We start from the raw sequence: 9,514 nt of genomic DNA, 5'->3' as shown, positions 1-9,514 counted from the left end.
TCTTATTTTTTAAAAAAATAATGTATTATTTCTCTGTGAAAACGGAGACGAAAATATTGAATGTGTTTTCGTACATAAAGCATTATTTGTCTGTGTAATGCTCATGCGAATAAAATGTATCGATTCTTTCGGAAGATTTAGTAACTCCATGTCTGTGAACTTTATGACGTTAGATTTTTAACATTTGCTAGAGCCTTATACAGACTTAAAACAGTGAATATTCAATTAAAAAATAGTTTTCTTATATATCTGCATATATATATATAAAGATACCATGCAATCCCCTTAAATCAAAATCCTAATTTTGTATTAGTATTGCCTTACTCGCCCCATTTTTCCTATTTTTTAAATAAATAATGTATTATTTCTCTGTGAAAACGGAGACGAAAATAATGAATGAGTTTTCGTACATAATGAATTATTTGTCTGCGTAATGCTCTTGCGAATAAAATGTATCAATTCTTTAGGAAGATTTCGTAACTCAATGTCTGTGAACTTTATGACGTTAGATTTTTAACATTTGCTAGAGCCTTATACAGACTTAAAACAGTAAATATTCAATTAAAAAAATAGTTTTCTTATATATCTGCATATATATATATAAAGTTACCCTGCAACCCCCTGAAATCCAAATCCTAATATTGCAATAGAATGTCCTTTACTCGCACCATTTTTCCTATTTTTTAAAAAAATAATGTATTATTTCTCTGTGAAAACGGAGACGAAAGTATTGAATGAGTTTTTCGTACATAATGCATTATTTGTCTGCGTAATGCTCATGCGAATAAAATGTATCGATTCTTTCGAAAGATTTAGTAACTCCATGTCTGTGAACTTTTTGACGTTAGATTTTTAACATTTGCTAGAGCCTTATACAGACTTAAAACAGAAAATATTCAATTAAAAAAAATAAATTTCTTATATATCTGCATATAAATATATAAAGTTACCATGCAACCCCCTTAAATCCAAATCCTAATTTTGTATTAATATTGCCTTTACTCGCCCCATTTTTCCTATTTTTTAAATAAATAATGTATTATTTCTCTGTGAAAACGGAAACGAAAATATTGAATGAGTTTTCGTACATAATGCATTATTTGTCTGTGCAATGCTCATGCGAATAAAATGTATAGATTCTTTCGGAAGATTTCGTAACTCCATGTATGTGAACTTTATGACGTTCGATTTTTAACATTTGCTAGAGCCTTATACAGACTTAAAACAGTAAATATTCAATTAAAAAATAGTTTTCTTATATATCTGCATATATATATATATATATAAAGATACCATGCAACCAAGTTAAATCCAAATCCTAATTTTGTATTAGTATTGCCTTTACTCGCCCCATTTTTCTTATTTTTTAAATAAATAATGTATTATTTCTCTGTGAAAACGGAGACGAAAATATTGAATGAGTTTTTCGTACATAATTCATTATTTGTCTGCGTAATGCTCATGCGAATAAAATATATCGATTCTTTCGCAAGATTTAGTAACTCCATGTCCGTGAACTTTATGACGTTAGATTTTAAACATTTGCTAGAGCCTTATACAGACTTAAAACAGTAAATATTCAATTAAAAAAATAGTTTTCTTATATATCTGCATATATATATATATAAAGATACCATGCAACCCCCTTAAATCCAAATCCTAATTTTGTATTAGTATTGCCTTACTCGCCCCATTTTTCCTAGTTTTTAAATAAATAATGTATTATTTCTCTGTGAAAACGGAGACGAAAATATTGAATGAGTTTTCGTACATAATGCATTATTTGTCTGCGTAATGCTCATGCGAATAAAATGTATCAATTCTTTCGGAAGATTTCGTAACTCAATGTGTGTGAACTTTATGACGTTAGATTTTTAACATTTGCTAGAGCCTTATACAGACTTAAAACAGAAAATATTCAATTAAAAAAATAAATTTCTTATATATCTGCATATATATATATAAAGTTACCCTGCAATCCCCTTAAATCCAAATAATAATATTGCAATAGTATTTCCTTTACTCGGCCCCATTTTTCCTATTTTTTTAAAAAATAATGTATTATTTCTCTGTGAAAACGGACACGAAAATATTGAATGTGTTTTCGTACATAAAGCATTATTTGTCTGTGTAATGCTCATGCGAATAAAATGTATCGATTCTTTCGGAAGATTTAGTAACTCCATGTCTGTGAACTTTATGACGTTAGATTTTTAACATTTGCTAGAGGCTTATACAGACTTAAAACAGTAAATATTATATTAAAAAATAGTTTTCTTATACATCTGCATATATATATATAAAGATACCATGCATCTCCCTTAAATCCAAATCCTAATTTTGTATTAGTATTGCCTTTACTCGCCCCATTTTTCCTATTTTTTAAATAAATAATGTATTATTTCTCTGTGAAAACGGAGACGAAAATAATGAATGAGTTTTCGTACATAATGCATTATTTGTCTGCGTAATGCTCATGCGAATAAAATGTATCAATTCTTTCGGAAGATTTCGTAACTCAATGTCTGTGAACTTTATGACGTTAGATTTTTAACATTTGCTAGAGCCTTATACAGACTTAAAACAGTAAATATTCAATTAAAAAATAGTTTTCTTATATATCTGCATATATATATATATATAAAGTTACCCTGCAATGCCTTTAGATTCAAAATCCTAATTTTGTATTAGAATTTCCTTTACTCGCACCATGTTTCTTATTTTTTTAAAAAATAATGTATTATTTCTCTGTGAAAACGGAGACGAAAATATTGAATGTGTTTTCGTACATAAAGCATTATTTGTCTGTGTAATGCTCATGCGAATAAAATGTATCGATTCTTTCGGAAGATTTAGTAACTCCATGTCTGTGAACTTTATGACGTTAGATTTTTAACATTTGCTAGAGCCTTATACAGACTTAAAACAGTAAATATTCAATTAAAAAATAGTTTTCTTACATATCTGCATATTTATATATAAAGTTACCCTGCAACCCCCTTTAATCCAAATCTTAATTTTGTATTAGTATTGCCTTTACTCGCCCCATTTTTCCTATTTTTTAAATAAATAATGTATTATATCTCTGTGAAAACGGAGACGAAAATATTGAATGAGTTTTTCGTACATAATGCATTATTTGTCTGCGTAATGCTCATGTGAAAAAAATGTATCAATTCTTTCGGAAGATTTCGTAACTCCATGTCTGTGAACTTTATGACGTTAGATTTTTACCATTTGCTAGAGCCTTATACAGACTTAAAACAGTAAATATTCAATTAAAAAAATAGTTTTCTTATATATCTGCATATATATATATATATATATATAAAGATACCATGCAACCCTTTAAATCAAAATCCTAATTTTGTATTAGTATTGCCTTACTCGCCCCATTTTTCCTATTTTTTAAATAAGTAATGTATTATTTCTCTGTGAAAACGGAGACGAAAATAATGAATGAGTTTTCGTACATAATGCATTATTTGTCTGCGTAATGCTCATGCGAATAAAATGTATCAATTCTTTCGGAAGATTTCGTAACTCAATGTCTGTGAACTTTATGACGTTAGATTTTTAACATTTGCTAGAGCCTTATACAGACTTAAAACAGAAAATATTCAATTAAAAAAATAAATTTCTTATATATCTGCATATAAATATATAAAGTTACCATGCAACCCCCTTAAATCCAAATCCTAATTTTGTATTAGTATTGCCTTTACTCACCCCATTTTTCCTAATTTTGAAAAAAATAATGTATTATTTCTCTGTGAAAACGGAGACGAAAATATTGAATGAGTTTTTCGTACATAATGCATTATTTGTCTGCGTAATGCTCATGCGAATAAAATATATGGATTCTTTCGCAAGATTTAGTAACTCCATGTCCGTGAACTTTATGACGTTAGATTTTAAACATTTGCTAGAGCCTTATACAGACTTAAAACAGTAAATATTCAATTAAAAAAATAGATTTCTTATATATCTGCATATATATATATATAAAGATACCATGCAACCCCCTTAAATCCAAATCCTAATTTTGTATTAGTATTGCCTTACTCGCCCCATTTTTCCTAGTTTTTAAATAAATAATGTATTATTTCTCTGTGAAAACGGAGACGAAAATATTGAATGAGTTTTCGTACATAATGCATTATTTGTCTGCGTAATGCTCATGCGAATAAAATGTATCAATTCTTTCGGAAGATTTCGTAACTCAATGTGTGTGAACTTTATGACGTTAGATTTTTAACATTTGCTAGAGCCTTATACAGACTTAAAACAGTAAATATTAAATTAAAAAATAGTTTTCTTATACATCTGCATATATATATATAAAGTTACCCTGCAACCCCCTGAAATCCAAATCGTAATATTGCAATAGAATGTCCTTTACTCGCCCCATTTTTCCTATTTTTTAAATAAATAATGTAATATTTCTCTGGGAAATCGGAGACGAAAATAATGAATGAGTTTTCGTACATAATGCATTATTTGTCTGCGTAATGCTCATGCGAATAAAATGTATCAATTCTTTCGGACGATTTCGTAACTCAATGTCTGTGAACTTTATGACGTTAGATTTTTAACATTTGCTAGAGCCTTATACAGACTTAAAACAGTAAATATTCAATTAAAAAATAGTTTTCCTATATATCTGCATATATATATATATATAAAGTTACCCTGCAATGCCCTTAAATTCAAATCCTAATTTTGTATTAGAATTTCCTTTACTCGCACCATGTTTCTTATTTTTTTAAAAAATAATGTATTATTTCTCTGTGAAAACGGAGACGAAATTATTGAATGTGTTTTCGTACATAAAGCATTATTTGTCTGTGTAATGCTCATGCGAATAAAATGTATCGATTCTTTCGGAAGATTTAGTAACTCCATGTCTGTGAACTTTATGACGTTAGATTTTTAACATTTGCTAGAGCCTTATACAGACTTAAAACAGTAAATATTCAATTAAAAAATAGTTTTCTTACATATCTGCATATTTATATATAAAGTTACCCTGCAACCACCTTTAATCCAAATCCTAATTTTGTATTAGTATTGCCTTTACTTGCCCCATTTTTCCTATTTTTTAAATAAATAATGTATTATATCTCTGTGAAAACGGAGACGAAAATATTGAATGAGTTTTTCGTACATAATGCATTATTTGTCTGCGTAATGCTCATGTGAAAAAAATGTATCAATTCTTTCGGAAGATTTCGTAACTCCATGTCTGTGAACTTTATGACGTTAGATTTTTAACATTTGCTAGAGCCTTATACAGACTTAAAACAGTAAATATTCAATTAAAAAAATAGTTTTCTTATTTATCTGCATATATATATATATATATATATATCAAGATAACATGCAACCCTTTAAATCAAAATCCTAATTTTGTATTAGTATTGCCTTACTCGCCCCATTTTTCCTATTTTTTAAATAAATAATGTATTATTTCTCTGTGAAAACGGAGACGAAAATAATGAATGAGTTTTCGTACATAATGCATTATTTGTCAGCGTAATGCTCATGCGAATAAAATGTATCAATTCTTTCGGAAGATTTCGTAACTCAATGTCCGTGAACTTTATGACGTTAGATTTTTAACATTTGCTAGAGCCTTATACAGACTTATACCAGAAAATATTCAATTAAAAAAATAAATTTCTTATATATCTGCATATAAATATATAAAGTTACCATGCAACCCCCTTAAATCCAAATCCTAATTTTGTATTAGTATTGCCTTTACTCGCCCCATTTTTCCTATTTTTTAAATAAATAATATATTATTTCTCTGTGAAAACGGAGACGAAAATATTGAATGAGTTTTCGTACATAATGCATTATTTGTCTGTGCAATGCTCATGCGAATAAAATGTATAGATTCTTTCGGAAGATTTAGTAACTCCATGTATGTTAACTTTATGACGTTCGATTTTTAACATTTGCTAGAGCCTTATACAGACTTAAAACAGTAAATATTCAATTAAAAAATAGTTTTCTTATATATCTGCATATATATATATATATAAAGATACCATGCAACCCAGTTAAATCCAAATCCTAATTTTGTATTAGTATTGCCTTTACTCGCCCCATTTTTCTTATTTTTTAAATAAATAATGTATTATTTCTCTGTGAAAACGGAGACGAAAATATTGAATGAGTTTTCGTACATAATGCATTATTTGTCTGCGTAATGCTCATGCGAATAAAATGTATCAATTCTTTCGGAAGATTTAGTAACTCCATGTCTGTGAACTTTATGACGTTAGATTTTTAACATTTGCTAGAGCCTTATACAGACTTAAAACAGTAAATATTCAATTAAAAAAATATTTTTCTTATATATCTACATATATATATAAAGTTACACTACAACACTCTTAAATTCAAATCCTAATTTTGTATTAGAATTTCCTTTACTCGCCCCATTTTTCCTATTTTTTAAAAAAATAATGTATTATTTCTCTGTGAAAACGGAGACGAAAATATTGAATGAGTTTTTCGTACATAATGCATTATTTGTCTGCGTAATGCTCATGCGAATAAAATGCATCAATTCTTTCGGAAGATTTCGTAACTCAATGTCTGTGAACTTTATGACGTTAGATTTTTAACATTTGCTAGAGCCTTATACAGACTAAAAACAGTAAATATTCAAGTAAAAAAATAGTTTTCTTATATATCTGCATATATATATATATAAAGATACCATGCAACCCACTTAAATCCAAATCCTAATTTTGTATTAGTATTGCCTTTACTCGCCCCATTTTTCCTATTTTTTAAATAAATAATGTATTATTTCTCTGTGAAAACGGAGACGATAATATTGAATGAGTTTTCGTACATAATGCATTATTTGTCTGCGTTATGCTCATGCGAATAAAATGTATCAATTCTTTCTGAAGGTTTCAAAACTCCATGTCTGTGAACTTTATGACATTTTTAACATTTGCTAGAGCCTTATACAGACTTAAAACAGTAAATATTCATCGGAATCTACTCTATGACACTGTAGAGATCATTAAAAAGTTCGTACGCAGTTTGTTTCAAATCGAGCCGTGTATTTTTTGGTATTTCATTTCGTAATTCATCATGTAAAATGTGTTGTCAACAACCGAAATCTTTTTACTTTTTTATATACAAATTTTAGAAAAAATATGGTAATCGCCAAAGATTTCAAACTCGAGATTTTGATGAATCTCCACTTTCTAGGCCACCCGGAGTTTGAAAAATACATTTTTGGAAAATGTCTGTCTGTCTGTCTCTCTGTGACAAGGAGAACTCAAAAACGCTTTGAGCTAGAAGGATGACTTTTGGTATAGGGTTCTTCTAAACCTGCAGATTTCTATCAAATTTTGAGTAAAATCTGTTTAGAGAATATAAGTTGGCACGGTAATTACAAAACAAAGAGTGCTAGATAGATAAAATTTGGTATGCAGATTTAACATCTATAATTTAGACACCTCTGATCCAACAAAAGGTTGACCGGCTGTTCTGTACTTTTACAAGCATGTTAACGTGATAATTAAAAAAAAAAGGATGACTTAAATATTTCAAATTAGGTATGAGATTTTGTGACTACAAATGCAGTAAAATTTTTACAAATTTAATTTCGAATCTTTTTTTTTCAATCGATAGAGAAAAATGTGTCTAAAGCACAAATTTGATTATTGGATACTATAAACCGCATGCCAGGGATTAATCGCCAAAAAACTCGCCAATGATGACACGATAGATTCAGTAAAAAGGCCAAATTCAAGCTAAAAGTTTATATTTCGTAGTTATTGTACACCAGCGTCGTGCAAGGCATTCTCTGGCATGACAAGTCTTTTAGAGAGTATACGAGAAAGTTTTGAAGAGACCACTCCCGCTGGTTTCCTTAGCTTTCAACAATGGAATATATTTTCTTAGCTTTCAATGATAAAACATTTCCTGTATCTTTGACAACGGTTTGAGTTTCATTCCAACAATGAAATCTATATTCAGAATTTATGCAGAATATATTTTTATGCACTTTCTAAATTTCTAGAAAAATTTGCTAGGTAAATAAAGTGGCATCATTAAAAAGACAATTTTTAAAAAACTTTAAAGTGCTATAAAATTCAATTTAGCGTAACAAACTTTTAAAGGCACTATCGCGGGAAAGTGCAAAATAAAGTTTAATTTTGAATTAATATAAATGTTAATTCAAATTTAAAAGAAATTGGAATGAGATCTGTGTCAAAAATGGCAGCGTTAAGCCAAATGGTATCTCTTTAGAGCTATCACATACTCAGACGCATACACGCCCACACTCCCCTTTATTATTATTAGAAATTAAACTTTTATCAACTCGCACTAAATATTTCATTGATTTTTTTTTGTAATTTTTTTCTCGGTTATTTTCTTGCGCTTCTCATGAGAGACATAATCTTTCCTAAATATGATGTGTTTACTTTCAGTTCTAGAACATGGATTTATCTCGAAAGTAAATTTTTGATGGTTAATATTTTTTTAGCATATATTTAGAATATGAGAAGGCAAAATTGATTTATGATATCAAATACATCTTTCCATTTTTGTAATAATTTTTTTACTTGTCCTTTTTCTTTATTGCTGTATCTCTATATTAATTTGAGAATAAAATTATATATGAAATCTTTTTACAATATTTATTATATGCCGATCTTTTTTTGACTGTCAATTTATTTAATGTATTCGATGACTTATTCAATGTTACCAAATAGAAATCTACACTTAGTTGCTTAGAATGGTATTATTTTTCTGTAGGTTTTCTTTTTGTTTAGCATCAGCGAAGTTTATATTAGATCCACGGTTTTGACATTTATTAAACTGTTATTTTATGGTTGTTACACTTTTATTATAGTTATTGTTTGTGATCAATTTCGTGTTTTCGGTCTTTAGTTTTTGTTACAAGTTAAAACAAGTTTGTTACTAGTTAATTGCCAGATAGAACAATGGGATTCTTTTTCTTTTTAATTTATTTTTAATTCTCAAAATTTTGAATGTTACGATTGGTAGAAAAGATAATACTTGTGTATACATTAAAGTACTTAATACTGTTTAAGGTAGAAAATGTGCAATTTCATTTCTTGTTCAATAACTCCACACAATTATAAAAATCTGAACTAAACATATTTTGTTTAGATATAATCCATTAAGTACTGTATCTAATAAATTATTATTATCATCTGTATTATTTTTTGTGATATACTTTTTAGTCTTTTTTATTTAACTTCATTTGTTTCATATTTGTGAAAATGAAATTTTTAATCAAATTTTAATTTATTTTCATGTTTGTATTTCATTTGAAATTTTGTATGTTTGATTGTTCTCGATGGCAATACACTGTTTTAATGTTTTTAGACATAGTTATCATTCATTAGATCATTTTAATTGAATATTATTTTTCGTACATGTGGCGCCATCTAGTAGTGGACTTGAAATGAAAATTGATATGAAGATTCCAAAATGTTTATTACGATGA

The sequence above is a fragment of the Argiope bruennichi genome, chromosome 4 (assembly GCF_947563725.1).
Source record: "Argiope bruennichi chromosome 4, qqArgBrue1.1, whole genome shotgun sequence".
NCBI classification, from domain to species: domain Eukaryota; kingdom Metazoa; phylum Arthropoda; class Arachnida; order Araneae; family Araneidae; genus Argiope; species Argiope bruennichi.
This window is presented reverse-complemented; position numbering follows the sequence as displayed.